Raw genomic sequence first — 16035 nt, 5'->3', positions numbered from 1 at the left:
CCCTGAATTGCTTACTTTTCTATCTTCTCTCTCCTCTCCTTCTCTCTCCTTTGACCGCCTTAACTTCTGCCCCTTTATTTGATTCTTGGATCTCCAATTTTTGACCCACATCTTCAATATTATGCCCTTCTCAAGTCCTTTCTGTTATTCCCTTCTCTCTGGTTAAACTATGACTTCTCATCTTATTTTCAACAAACAGATTGTTTCCTCCATGTTCTTTTGAAAATTTTCTAGTCAGGTACAAGAAAATGATTTTTTTGGAGTATGTGTGTGTGTTGTAGTAAACTCATTATAATTTCATGCCTTAATAAAGAAGTGCTGCTAATATAAAACAAAATCTAAATATTTATCTGCATCTATCACCTATCTATATTTTGGATCATTTCTTTCTTTTAATTATAATCTCCTGGAGAAAGTCAGTTTGATCTGTTTAATTTAATATAGCATCTGGCACTTGTGGTAATCACTTCCTAAACTTTTGAAAGAGGCAGTCCTTTTTGGGTCTTCTAATGTGTTTGTTGCACCTCTGATATAAATGCAGAAATGAATTCAGAAATGCACAGCCCGAGATTAATGTGATTTCAGATAATGCCTATAAAGTTATCTCTGTCCTTTCTGTCATAAGCTGGATATGAGAAATCCAAGTCAGCAATAATACAGTAAATCATTGACTACTTAGGCAGACCCATCGGGAAAGGGTTTGTATTTACCCCGCTGTTTCCACACAAGTCACTTCAGTTCAGTTCAGTTCAGTCACTCCATTGTGTCTGACTCTTTGCAACCGCATAAACTGTAGCACGCCAGGCCTCCCTGTCCATCACCAACTCCCAGAGTTTACTCAAACTCATGTCCATTGAGTCGGTGATGCCATCCAACCATCTCATCCTCTGTCATCCCCTGCTCCTGCCCTCAATCTTTCCCAGCATCAGGGTCTTTTCAAATGAGTCAGCTCTTCGCATCAGGTGGCCAAAGTATTGGAGTTTCAGCTTCAATATCAGTCTGTCCAATGGACACCCAGGACTGATCTCCTTTAGGATGGACTGGTTGGATCTCCTTGCAGTCCAAGGGACTCTCAAGAGTCTTCTCCAGCACCACAGTTCAAAAGCATTAATTCTTTGGTGTTCAGCTTTCTTTATAGTGCAACTCTCACATCTATACATGACTACTGGAAAAACCATAGCTTTGATTAGATGGACCTTTGTTGACAAAGTAATGTCTCTGCTTTTTAAAATGCTGTCGAGGTTGGTCATAACTTTCCTTCCAAGGAGCAGGTGTCTTTTAATTTCATGGCTGCAATCACCATCTGCAGTGATTTTGGAGCCCCAAAAAATAAAGTCAGCCACTGTTTCCACTGTTTCCCCATGTATTTGGCATGAAGTGACGGGACTGGATGCCATCTTAGTTTTCTGAATGTTGAGATTTAAGCCAACTTTTTCACTCTCCTCTTACACTTTCATCAAGAGGCTCTTTAGTTTTTCTTCACTTTCTGCCATAAGGATGGTGTCATCTGCATATCTGAGCTTATTTATATTTCTCCTGGAAATCTTAATTCCAGCTGTACTTCCTCCAGCCCAGCGTTTCTCATGATGTACTCTGCATATAAGTTAAATAAGCAGGGTGACAATATACAGCCTTGATGTACTCCTTTTCCTATTTGGAACCAGTCTGTTGTTCCATGTCCAGTTCTAACTGTTGTTAGAACTGTTGTTAGAACTGTCAGTTCCTGACCTGCATACAGGTTTCTCAAGAGGCAGGTCAGGTCAGGTGGTCTGGTATTCCCATCTTTTTAAGAATTTTCCACAGTTTGTGGTGATCCACACAGTCAAAGGCTTTGGCATAGTCAAGAAAGCAGAAATAGATGTTTTTCTGGAATTCTCTTGCTTTTTTGATGATCCAGCATTTGTTGGCAATTTGACCTCTGGTTCTTCTGCCTTTTCTAAAACCAGCTCGAACATCAGGAAGTTCACGGTTCACATATTGCTGAAGCCTGGCTTGGAGAAATTTGATCATTACTTTACTAGCGTGTGAGATGAGTACAATTGTGCGGTGGTTTGAGCATTCTTTGGCATTGCCTTTTTGGGATTGGAATGAAAACTGACCTTTTCCAGTCCTGTGGCCACTGCTGAGTTTTCCAAATTTGCTGGCATTCTGAGTGCAGCACTTTCACAGCATCATCTTTCAGGATTTGAAATATCTCCACTGGAATTCCATCACCTCCACTAGCTTTGTTCATAGTGATGCTTCCTAAGGCCCACTTGACTTCACATTCCAGGATGTTTGGCTCTAGGTGAGTGATCACACCATCGTCATTATCTGGGTTGTGAATATCTTTTTTGTACAGTTCTTCTGCATATTCTTGCCACCTCTTCTTAATATCTTATGCTTCTGTTTAGGTCCATACCATTTCTGTCCTTTATCGAGCCCATCTTTGCATGAAATGTTCTCTTGGTATCTCTAATTTTCTTGACGAGATCTCTAGTCTTTCCCATTCTATTGTTTTCCTCTATTTCTTTGCATTGATCCCTGAGGAAGGCTTTCTTATCTCTCTTTGCTATTCTTTGGAACTCTGCATTCCAGTGGGTATATCTTTCCTTTTCTCCTTTGCTTTTTGCTTCCCTTCTTTTCACAGCTATTTGTAAGGCCTCCTCACACAGCCATTTTGGTTTTTTGCATTTCTTTTCAATGGGGATGGTCTTGATCCCTGTCTTCTATACAATGTCACAAACCTCTGTCCATAGTTCATCAGGCACTCTGTCTACGAGATCTAGTCCCTTAAATCTATTTCTCACTTCCACTGTATAATCATAAGGGATTTGATTTAGGTCATACCTGAATAGTCTAGTGGTTTTTCCTCACTTTCTTCAATTTAAGTCTGAATTTGGTAATAAGGAGTTCATGATCTGAGCCACAGTCAGCTCCCTGTCTTGTTTTGGCTGACTGCATAGAGCTTCTCCATCCTTGGCTGCAAAGAATATAATCAATCTGGTTTTGTTGTTTGCCGTCTGGTGATGTCCATGTGTAGAGTCTTCTCTTGTGTTATTGGAAGTGGGTGTTTGCTATGACCAGTGTGTTCTCTTGGCAGAAGTCTATTAGCCTTTGCCCTGCTTCATTCTGTACTCCAAGGCCAAATTTGCCTGTTACTCCAGGTGTTTCTTGACTTCCTCCTTTTGCATTCCAGTCCCCTATAATGAAAAGGACATCTTTTTTGGGTGTTAGTTCTAGAAGGTCTTGTAGGTCAGTTACATTCAACAAATGTTCTTTGGAAAGTCTGAAGAGCTAGAGTACACTATCTAGAAGATTCCACTTATCAAAAGATAAGTAGAGGGTTTTCCCCTTCAAGGCATGTTGGAGCAACAAGGACCAGACCTAACTGTTCATCGTAAATAATTATGGTTGGATAAAATTTGAAAAGGTGGTTTTTAGACATTAGACAACAGTCTGCATAAGACTGTGATCCTTGAGAGAAAAGAAACAAAGTGAACTTGATAATTACCCTGGCTTTCTGCCTGGAAGCAATTTCTAGAGTGTAGATTCAGACAGATCCTGGCAGCCTTGCTGAGTTGATGAGCTGGAGGTCAGAGTTTGGGGAGGCTAAGGTGAGTAGAGGCAGTGTGGGATAGAATTCTGGGAAGGAGGGAGCTATGAGAAAAATGTAGTGTCAATATGTAGTGAAGGGTGTCTTTTGCTGAACACCATGAGAGAAATGTATAGAATGGTACTCTACAGGGCTGGACAGAAAAGACTGGTGAACTCTAAGTTGAATAAATCCCAGGGCACGCATGAAATGAGAAAATGTTTGTGGCTTGGAGAGCCAAATGGGTAAGTCCTTGTTCATCCTTGGAATATTCAATGGAGACCCTAAAATAATTATACATTAGTAATGAGTCTGAACTATCCTTGGAGTGAAAGATCCTCTAGACCAGGGAAATATTTTCTTAAATTTACAGAGAGCAAATATTTTTGGCTTGTGGGTCATATGGTCTCCATCACAACTACTCAGTTCTGCCATTATGATATGAAGGCAGCTACAGGCAATACATTAGTGAATGGGTGTGACTATGTTTCAGTAAAACTTTATTAACAAAAATAGATGGCCAACCTGTGGGTTGTAGTTTGACCTCTGCTCTAGACCAGCATTGACCTATAGAAATATAATTAATGCAAGCCATATATGTAAATTAAAATGTCTAGTAACTGTAGTAAAAAATTAATAATAAATAGGTTAAATTAATTTTAATAATATATTCTATTTAACCCAATATATCCAAAATATCAATTGAACATATAATCAATATAAAAATTATTAATGAGAAGTTTGCATTCTTTTTCTCACATTAAGTTTTCAAAATTTGTGTATTATAGATGAAGCAAAACCTTTATATTTTATACCTATAACACATTTTATTTCAGATTAGTCATAGTTCAATAACCGTATAGTAATTGCCATCCTGGATAGCACAATGCCAATCTCTTAAAAACAAGTTTTGATAGAATGAAACTGATGAGCAATTAACTTCACCACCTATCAAAACCAAACCCAATGCTCTTTAAAAGAAGACAGCACGATGCAGACACTTGTCAATATCAAGACATGCTAAAAAGTGGACCAAAAAACACAAAAAACACCAAAAAACAAAAAACAACCCAATAACAAAGGAAGAACTAGCTAAGATAAAAAGACCTAGAAATGAGAAGATAATATAATTAGCAGACAAGAGTATTAAAATAGGCTTTATTATTATGTATAAGTATTTAATGGAAAACATTAAAAGAATCAGAAGAAAAATGAAAAATATAGAAAAGAACTAAATGAAACATCTAGAGATGAAAAAAATACTATCTAAGATGAGGATTTCACTGAATGGGATTAATAGAAGATCAGGCATTATAGAAGAAAAGATTAGTAAACCTGCAAACATAGCAATTGATTTGATACAAGGTGAACCACAGAGAGGAAAAAAAAGACTGAAAAAAATAAAGGAAAAGAGGTTCACTGATCTGTGGGATAATATAAAATGATCTACCATAAATGGGGAAATGAAAAGGGGGCAGAAAAAATATTTGAAGATATAATGCCTTAAACACTTTAAGGTTTGATGAAAACTATGCTATGCTATGCTATGCTAAGTCACTTCAGTCGTGTCGGACTCTGTGTGACCCCATAGACGGTAGCCTACCAGGCTCCCCCATCCCTGGGAGTCTCCAGGCAAGAACACTGGAGTGGGTTTCCATTTCCTTCTCCAATGCATGAAAGTGAAAAGTGAAAGTGAAGTCGCCTTGTCCTGTCCGACTCTTAGCGACCCCATGGACTGCAGCCTACCAGGCTCCTCTGTCCATGGGATTTTCCAGGCAAGAGTACTGGAGTGGGGTGCCATTGCCTTCTCCGTGATGAAAACTATATTTCATAAATCAAAAAGCTTAAGAGCTCATTTAAAAAAAAGAAATTAAGACACATAATAGTCAAATTACTAAAAACTAGCATTGAAGAGAAACTTAAAAGCAATTAGAGAAAAGTCCACCTTACACACAGAAGAATCGACAAGTACATGACAATAGATTTCAGTTCAGAAACTTTGCCAGCCAGAAGACAATGAAATAACATCCTAAAAGTGCTAAAAAAGAAAAGTCAACTTCTGTATCGAATGAAAATATCTTGCAGAAACAAAAGTGAAATAAAAACTTTAGCAGACAAACAAAATTTCAGGAAATTTGTTGCCAGCTAATATATACTATAAGAAGTATTTTCTTTAGAAAATCATTCAGGCTAAAACAAAATGATACCAGATGGAAATTTGGAATACAGTGTGCCAAAGGTGCTAAATATGTGGATAAATAGACAATATTTTCTTTAAAAATTTCTTTAAAAAGTTAACCTCACTGTTTAAGGAACAAATAATTACAATGCATTTTTGAGATGTATCAAACAATTAGAAGTAAAATGTATGACAGTCGCTTGAAGAACAGGGTGGGGAAAATGGCAATTCATACTCGTAAGGGTTTTACATTATACATGAAGTGGTATAATATTATTTGAACATATATTATGAATTAAAAATACATATTGTAAAATGTAGAGCAATCATTAAAAATTTAGTAAGTTAAAAAAAAATAACACCAAGAGTGCTATTTATAAAGAGAATACTAAGAATATCAATTAACTCAAAAGAACCAAGAAAAAAGGAAAGAGTAACAAGTTGAGACAAATAGAACGCAAATGGTAAATGGCATATTTGAACTTAACCATACTGATAATTATATTAAATGTAAATATTCTAAATAGTTCAATGAAAAATCAGAGATTGTCAGACTAGATTTAAAACAGTAAGTCTATTACATACTTTGTGTGAGAAAACCACTTTAAATATATAGACGAGATAGGTTAAAATGAACAGGATGGAAAAAGATGTGCTATACAAACACCAATTACAAGAAAGCTGGAGTGGCTATATTAAAATCTTGTTGACGAGCGACATGTTATTATGTCCTTTGTTCAGTTCAGTTCAGTCGCTCAGTCGTGTCCGACTCTTTGTGACCCCATGGACTGCAGCATACCAGGCCTCCCTGTCCATCACCAATTCCCAGAGTTTACTCAAACTCATGTCCATTGAGTCAGTGATGCCATTCAACCATCTCATCCTCTGTCATCCCCTTCTCCTCCCGCCTTCAATCTTTCCTAGCATTAGGGTCTTTTCCAATGAGTCAATTCTTTGCATCAGGTGGCCAAGTATTGGAGTTTCAGCTTCAGCATCAGTCATTCCAATGAACATTCAGGACTGATTTCCTTTAGGATGGACTGGTTGGATCTTCTTGCAGTTCAAGGGACTCTCAAGAGTCTTCTCCAACACCATAGTTCAAAAGCATCAATTCTTTGGTGCTCAGCTTTCCTTATAGTCCAACTCTCACATCCATACATGACTACTGGAAAAACCATAGCTCTGACTAGATGGATCTTTGTTGGCAAAGTAATGTCTCTGCTTTTTAGTATGCTGTCTAGGTTGGTCATAACTTTTCTTCTAAGGAGTAAGTGTCTTTTAATTTCATGACTACAGTCATCATCTGCAGTGATTTTGGAGCCCAAAAAAATGAAGTCTGTTACTGTTTCCACTGTTTCCCAATCTATTTTCCATGAAGTGATGGGACTAGATGCCATGATCTTCGTTTTCTGAATGTTGAGCTTTAAGCCAACTTTTTCACTCTCCTCTTTCACTTTCATCAAGAGGCTTTTTAGTTCCTCTTCACTTTCTGCCATAAGGGTGGTTTCATCTGCATATCTGAGGTTGTTGATATTTCTCGCGGTAATCTTGATTCCAGCTTGTGCTTCATCCAGCCAAGCATTTCTCATGATGTACTCTGCATATAAGTTAAATAAGCAGGGTGATAATATACAGCCTTGTTGTACTTCTTTTCCTATTTGGAACCAGTCTGTTGTTCCACGTCCAGTTCTAACTGTTGCTTCCTGACCTGCATATAGGTTTATCAAGAGGCAGGTCAGGTGGTCTGGTATTCCCATCTCTTTAAGCATATTCCACAGTTTGTGGTGATCCACACAGTCAAAGACTTTGGCATAGTCAATAAAGCAGAAATAGATGTTTTTCTGGAACTCTCTTGCCTTTTTTACCCAAACGTTATTGACTGCAGTGTTTCAATATTCACTTACATAACAAATCACTGACCACAGGCATTAGTTTCTGCAAATCCCCTGGTCAATAATGTGTTAATATTAGACAAAGCAGACAACGTAAAAAAGAATATTGCTATGAATGAGAAGGGATCTTTTATAATGATAAAGAGATCAGTTCATCAGGAAGATGTGATAACCTTAAATATAACAGTACTTCAAAATACATGAAGCAAAACCTGATAGAATGAGTCAGAGGTCTGGAAATCATTTAAATTAATTGAAATTAATCAGTTGTGTGGCACTGGGGAAATTATTTGATCTAGGAGTGAAAGCTTGCTCCCTTATAAAAATGATAGCATGTATATCATGAGAATTTTATGAAAATTAGATAAAAGTACATGTGAAATTTTTTAAAAATCCAACTTCATGAACTAAAGGGAAATTTTTAAATCCACAATTACAATTGGATTAGCCAACAGTCTTCAGTTAGTAATCAAGAAAGAAGACAGAACATCCACAGGGATATTGAAGACTTGAATGACACCATCAGTGAACTGGATCTAATTGGCATTCATAGAATACTTTGCCCAACAACAGTAAACTGCACCTTCTTTTCAAGGTCACGTTGTTACCTAGTTGGTAAATTTCAATAAATGGTATAAACCTCTAGCTAGACTTATTAAGAAAAAAAAAACATAGAAGACACAAACTGTCAATTCAGGAATGAAAATGGGATGTGCTGCAGATGCTGCAGACATCATAAGGGTGATAAATATATGAATAATTTTATGTAGATAAATTCAACAATTAGAAGAATGGGCAAATTCCTTAGAAGATACAATTAACCAATATGACTGAAGAAGTAGGAAACCTGAATATCCCAAATCTAGTAAAGAAATTAAATGTGTAAATTAAAAAATTTCCCACAAAGAAAATTTTAGGCCCATATGGCTTCACTTGTGAATTCTAGAAAATATTGTAAAAAGAAACATACCAATGTTTCACGAACTCAGAAAATAAGAGGATGGAGTACTTCTGAACTCATTTTAAAAGACCAGTATCACCTTGACAGTAACATCACAAGACAGAGAGAGAGAAAGAAAAACAAGTAGAGACCAATATGCCTCATAAACATACCTACAAAAATTCTTAGCAAAATAATAGCAAGTTGAATTCAGCCATCTCTTGAAAAAAATAATGCCTTGTGACCAAAGGGGTAGGGGTTACTTCAGGAACGTAAAAAGTCTAGAGGAAAACCATTGAAGGTGAGGATGTGTGCCAATGGGAAATAAAGATAAAAAGGGAATATCACAAGCTCCAATAGTCTTGATTTCCATTCTTATTTATAGCAGCTGACATTTCTGAGCATTTATCACATTCCAGAAAGCATTTTCAGAGTTGTATGTGAATTAATCTCATTTAATCTTTGCAAGAACCCCATGAGGTAGGCACCATTTTATAAATAAGTAAACTAAAGCACAGAATGTTAAAACAAACTTCAAAAAACTAAGATCATGGCATCTGGTCCCATCACTTCATGGCAAATACTTGGGGAAACAATGGAAACTGTCACAAACTTTATTTTCTTGGGCTTCAAAATCACTGTGGATGGTGACTGCAGTCATGAAATTAAAAGATGCTTACTCCTTGGAAGAAAAGCAATGATAAACCTAGACAGTGTATTAAAAAGTGGAGACATAACTTTGCCTACAAAGGTCCATATAGTCAAAGCTGTGGTTTTTCCAATAGTCATGTACTAATGTGAGAACTGGACAATAAAAAGGCTGAGCGCTAAAGAATTGATGCCTTCAAACCGTGGTGCTGGAGAAGACGCTTTAGATTCCCTTGGATTGCAAGGAGTTCAAACCAGTCAATCCTAAAGAAATCAACCCTGAATATTCATTAGAAGGACTAATGCTGAAACTAAAGCTCCAATCCTTTGGCCACCTGATGGGAAGAGTCTACTCTTTGGAAAAGACCCCGATGCTGGGGAAAATTGAAGGCAGGGGGAGAAGGGGAGGACAGAGCATGAGATGGTTGGATGGTATCACCGACTCAATGTACATGAGTTTGAGCAAACTCTGGGAGATCGTGAAGGACAGGGAAGCCTGGTGTACTGCAGTCCATGGGGTCGCAGAGTCAGACACAACTGAGTGACTGAACAACAACAAAAAGCACAGAGAAACTTAAAAACTTGTCCACGGTCCCGTAACACTTGGACTTATACTGTCTGTCTCCAGATCCCTGTGGCTCAGATGGTAAAGAATCTGTCTGCAGTTGCCCCTGGGTCAGGAAGATCCCCTGGAGAAGGGAATGGCTACCCACTCCAGTATTCTTGCCTGGAGAATTCCATGGACAGTCCATGGGGTTGCAAAGCGTCGGACACAACTGAGAGACTAACACACTTTGCTAATGTACTCTTTATACAGAACTGCTCATTTTCTGTGCTTTTGCCTAGCAAGACTGTTTTCATCATTCCTGAAGTGGCTCATCAGTAAAGAATCTGCCTGCCAGTGCAAGAGACATACGATATGTGGGTTGGATCCCACAGTCCAGAAAATCCCCTGGCGGAGGAAATGGCAACCCACTCCAATGTTCTTGCCTAGAGAATTCTATGGACAGAGGAGCCTGGTGGGCTACAGTCCATGGGGTCGCCAAGAGTCAGACATGACTGAATATTCATACAACACAACAAAAACATTTATGACTTTTTCAGCCCATAGTTAAGAACTGCTTTCTGAGTCAAAGTATTAAGCAGTTACAAATGCAAAATATATTTTAAAATAAAAGTATGTTTATTAAATTATAAAACTCATGATACTAGAGTGGGAGATATGCTACTTTCAGATCAGATCAGATCAGTCGCTCAATCGTGTCCGACTCTTTGTGACCCCATGAATCACAGCACGCCAGGCCTCCCTGTCCATCACCAACTCCCGGAGTTCACTCAGACTCACGTCCATCGAGTCAGTGATGCCATCCAGCCATCTCATCCTCTGTCGTCCCCTTTTCCCTCCTGCCCCCAATCCCTCCCAGCATCAGAGTCTTTTCTAATGAGTCAACTCTTTGCATGAGGTGGCCAAAGTACTGAGTTTCAGCTTTAGCATCATTCCTTCCAAAGAAATCCCAGGGCTGGTCTCCTTTAGAATGGACTGGTTGGACCTCCTTGCAGTCCAGGGGACTCTCAAGAATCTTCTCCAACACCACAGTTCAAAAGCATCAATGCTTCAGCGCTCAGCCTTCTTCACAGTCCAACTCTCACATCCATACATGACCACTGGAAAAACCATAGCCTTGACTAGATGAACCTTTGTTGGCAAAGTAATGTCTCTGCTTTTGAATATTCTGTCTAGGTTGGTCATAACTTTCCTTCCAAGGAGTAAGCGTCTTTTAATTTCATGGCTGCAGTCACCATCTGCAGTGCTTTTGGAGCCCAGAAAAATAAAGTCTGACACTGTTTCCACTGTTTCCCCTTCTATTTCCCATGAAGTGATGGGACCAGATGCCATGATCTTCATTTTCTGAATGTTGAGCTTTAAGCCAACTTTTTCACTCTCCTCTTTCACCTTCATCAAGAGGCTTTTGAGTTCCTCTTCACTTTCTGCCATAAGCGTGGTGTCATCTGCATATCTGAGGTTATTGATACCTCCTAAATTTTTATGTGACTACAAATGTTGCCATCTCCAAGAAGTGGAAAAAATACTTTCCCTTTTCTAGGTGTAGAACAAAATGCTTGTACTTTTCCCCCTGTGTAGACTAGAGTTCAGTGCTGGCACTGTGACTTGAGCAAGGTATTTAAGCCCTGTGGGCTTTAGCTCTCAAATTTGCAAAATGGAACAGGATAGTGTGAGGATGAGGAAGATATCCAGGTATTCTTTTATTCTCTCTGATTCTCCCTAGCTTTTCTCCTCCACAGTGCTTGAGTTTCAGAAGTTTGACCTTCTCCAGAAAAGCTTTTTTCAAACTTTTTGGACCATTGTCCACAATAAGAAATAACTTTACTTCACAAACCAGTAGACACATGATGCACATATATATGTATAATGGAAGTGATCACCTAGTTTTTTGTACACACTAGGAAAATTATTACCTTTGAAAGTAACTGTGGTGCACCTATGGATTGAAGTCAATGGCTTTTCCATGGTTCAAATAAATAGATTATGGCTTGTATGTGTAAGTTTTTTAATGTTTCTATGAACCAAAATCACTATGGATTGTGACTGCAGCCACAAAATTAAGACACTTTCTACTTGGAAGAAAATCTATGACAAACCCAGACAGTTTATTGAAAAGCAGAGGCATCATTTTGCTGACAAAGGTTCGCATAGTCAAATCTATGGTTTTTCCAGGAGTCATGTATGGATATGAGAGTCGGACCATAAAGAAGGCTGAGTGCCCCAGAAGTGATGCTTTCAAATTGTGGTGCTGAAGAAGAGTCTTGAGAGCTCTTTGGACCTCAAGGAGATCAAACCAGTCAGTCCTGAATATTCATTGGAAGGACTGATGCTGAAGCTGAAGCTCCAGTACTTTGGCCACCTGATGCAAAGAGCTGATTCATTGGAAAAGACCCTGATGCTGGGAAAGATTGAAGATAGGAAGAGAAATGGGAAACAGAGGAGAGATGGTTGGATGGCATCACCAACTCAATGGATACGAGTTTGAGCAAACTCTGGGAGATAGTGAAGGACAGGGAAGCCTTGGCGTGCTGCAGTCCATGGGGTCACAAAGAGTCGGACATGACTTAGCAACTGAACAGCAACAACAATGAACCAAAATGTAGATAAAAAAGCATCTTGAGTAAACATTCTCTATGATATGTATACAAATATTAGTAAGAAGTAAACCCCGTTTACTGTGATCTAGTAGCCCCTATGCAGCCGGGGTGGAGACTTCCGGGGAGGGAAATGAGGGAGTGTTATTGGGAAGGTTGATATTGATGAGGATAAGATAATAAAAGTTGTGTGTGTGTGCACACTTGGGTGTGTGTACATGCACCTAACCAGTCACAGAACCCTGCCATCACCCCTTTCACCTCCTTCCTTCTAGCCCTGCTTCTGTCCTTCCACATGTTCCTCTTAGCCTACAGAGTTTAAGATCAGCAGTTCTTAATATTTCTTGGACCTTATCCTGAGAACAAGGATAAGGATGTATGTAACACATCCATTACACACAGAAAATTTCATATGTATCAGGGGTTCTGGAACCTTAGATTTAGGAATATCTGACCTGTAGAGTTTGTACAAAGTTAATTCATAGATAAAACTATATTTAGCCAATAAATATATGAAAGGTGGTCAAGCTCACTAGCAATGAGTTAAAGAACTCTATTAGAGAACTCATAAAAAGATCTGTGTTACATATAAATGCTTTTGTATATATTTAGAATATATATGCATTTGCCTACTAAGACATCCTCAGCTGCCTAACACTCATCCTGTCCTTCAAGACTCAGTTTCAGCATCACCTTTCCCAGAACCTCTGGTCCACTAGCCACCTCCAGCCCAGTGGGTAGGGTGCTGCTGAGGGCTCCGTGTTCCAAGATGTATTTCCCCTATTACACCACTTTTTGTGCCCTCCTGCCAGTTTGTTTTAGCATCTGTTTTCTTTAGGTAAGAACACTCTGAAGATAGAAGCAGGGCTTTGTGTCATTGCGTCTCCATTGCATAACCCAGTGCCTGGCCACTGGAGGCTCCCACTAAGTGATTATCTGACGGTAAAATGCCCACACTTGCTTTCTGGCATCCTTAAAGAACTATGAGACACTGAATTTTTTTTTTTTTCTTTTCTTTTTTTTTTTACAAACCCTTGTGTCGAGGGGAGACACTGAATTTTTAAAATTTCTTGCCGATTACCTTTTTGCATAGAACCTAGATTGAAATTTAGAATCACAAAACTACTGTACTTTTTAAGTGGAAATGACTTAGGAGGAGTTGTTTTCAATTAAGTGTCAATAGACTAGTGCAAATTCTCACACTCAAAGGAAAAATGATAAAAATATGAGCAATGGAGCAGATTTTTTAAAAATAGGTTAAATGATGCTTTCTTATTCTGATATTATGTTTCCCATTCATTTTAAGGTTATTTTTTGATTCTATGCTAGTATTTTTTGAAAAGTTCTATTAAATCAAAAATTCTGGAAATTTCCAGCTCTAGTGTCTTTCTGCTCAGAACTAAAATCCAGAGAGATTGTGATTTTGCCCATGGCCAAAACAAGAAATAAACATTTCAGTCCAGTATCTTTCTGCTATTATGTTTAATGCAATTGTGTACATTTAAAATTTTTACAGATATGTTTGGTGCAATTGGTTTTCTGTTCAGCCTTTCAAATTTAGAAATGAAACGGTCAGTTAATATGTTTGTTGTTTTATAGTCAGAAACAGGTTTGCTCTCTGAGAAATATCTATAACCATATGATATTGCTGACTGTCAGTGTTTGGTGAGGTTTTAAGAAATGTCAGAATCTTCAAATTATATATATATCTAATATTAATATTGGGGCTTTCTTTGTGGCTCAGATGGTAAAGAATCTGCCTGCAGTGCAGGAGACCTGGGTTTCAGGTCTTGGGTCAGAAAGATCCCCTGGAGAAGGGAATAGCAACCCACTCCAGTATTCTTGCCTGGGAAATCCCATGGACAGAGGCGCCTGGTGGGCCACAGTCCTTGGGGTTACAAAGAGTCGTACACAACTCAGCGACTAACACTTTAATATTGACTTTGATATGGAATTAAAGACTGTTTTCTTTCCATTTTTGGATGTGTCTTAATTTTGAAGGTGTTGTAAGCACTTTAAAAAGAAGAGATTTTGAATTTGGCTATTGCTTTAATTCTGATTTTAAACATCTGAATACTGTCCATCTAAGAAATTCCACTTCTAGGAGCTCATTATAAGAAAATAATGAGATGTGCCGAAATGCATGCATAAATGTGTTCATTAAAACATTTATGTTAATAAATATTAGCAAAAAGCATAAATACCCAATAATAAAGAATTGGTTAAATACTTTGATATCGTCATTTTATGGAAAGTGCTTTGGTTATTAAATATGGCTGTATTTTATCTTCTTCTATATACCTGTATTTCCTAATTTTTATCAATCACAAATATTTTGTACTTATGTAACTTATTTGAAAAGTTTTAAAATTTGCCCAACTCAATATTTTGTCTGAAATTAAGTTCCTTACTTGTTTTTCTTATGCTTTTTTCCAATTTGACATTTTAATTGAATAGCCAAAGTTCAGTGTATGTGGACTCTTAAGTTTTAATTTTTCAATTTTACTTTTACATCTTCTGTGTTTATGTAGTTTAGCTTAACTTCAGCATCTGACACTGAGCTGCTTATAGAACAGCACAGAATCCAATGAAAAGCTGTCATTTTTGTCTGAACACTATGCTGTCCTGCAAACTCATATCTGAGGCCTGAACATTCTAATTCTTGATAATTTAGTATCAAGAAGGACAAGCACACCCATAAACTCAAAGATCTAGAAAATATTTGAAGATGTAATCAGTTCAAATATTCTTTTTTTCCTTTGTAGTTGGCTGCATCTTAGCTCAGAGTAGAGATTCCGGCTACAGCTTTTTGCCAGGATTGCAGCCTGCTGGCCTAAAAGCCAGTATGTATAGTATCTTTAGCATTTACAGCTCAAAATTGCCTCTTTGAAAGAGGAAGACAAGTGGTTCCTGATTACATCATAGCTAAGTATGCCTGTGTGTGCGTCTGTGTGCATGTGCGTGTCTGAGAGAGGAGGAGGGGGGCGGGGAGGGGATGGAGGAGAGGGAGAGAGTGGGATGGTGTAAAGGGTTTCTGTTACCTTTGGCACTAGGTTCATTGCCCATGTAAAGTTCTTGTAGACTCAGTACTTCCTAGTAGTTGTACTATGTTAATTAATTAATTAATTAATTGTTTAATGTCTGGCTCTCTTTCTAGAAGTCAAAAGATATCAGAGCAGGAACCATGTCTCCACCCACCGCAGTCTCTTTTTGCTTAGTTTCCAACACAGTGCTTTTTGCATATGTAGTGAGGATTTATGAATATTAGTTAAGTAAATGCATGCGTGGGTCTTAGAAAGCTTGATTTGTTTATTTTCTACTATGTGTAACAGTTTCTATGGTTGCTTTAGCTCCCCCTCCTCCTCTTTCTTCCAGTTGCATCTTAAAGCCATGTTTAGAATGGGGTGGAGCAGGGACAACCATTGCCTCAGACTGAAGGAGATGCCTGCTGACACTCCATCCATTTGTGAGCTTCCTAAGGTGGGACTTGGGCTTCAACCCTGTTAGGATCAGTGTTTGTGCTTCCTTTCCTGGCTCCAGATAGTGTGATAAAAGCCAAGCATCTGTTTTACCATCTGCAGTAATACAAAGGTGTAGCCTGCATTGGAGAAGGAAATGGCAACCCACTCCAGTGTTCTTGCCT

General features: G+C 38.2%; 1 long non-coding RNA gene across 1 annotated transcript in view; it reads left to right on the top strand.

Annotated features, from left to right (window-relative positions):
* Nucleotides 1-16035, top strand: part of LOC138988222 (uncharacterized) — a 238916-nt gene that overhangs the window by 24245 nt on the left and 198636 nt on the right. The gene's annotated exons all lie outside the window — the stretch shown is intronic.

This window comes from Bos mutus, chromosome 6 (assembly GCF_027580195.1).
Source record: "Bos mutus isolate GX-2022 chromosome 6, NWIPB_WYAK_1.1, whole genome shotgun sequence".
NCBI lineage: Eukaryota > Metazoa > Chordata > Mammalia > Artiodactyla > Bovidae > Bos > Bos mutus.
This window is presented reverse-complemented; position numbering and strand designations above follow the sequence as displayed.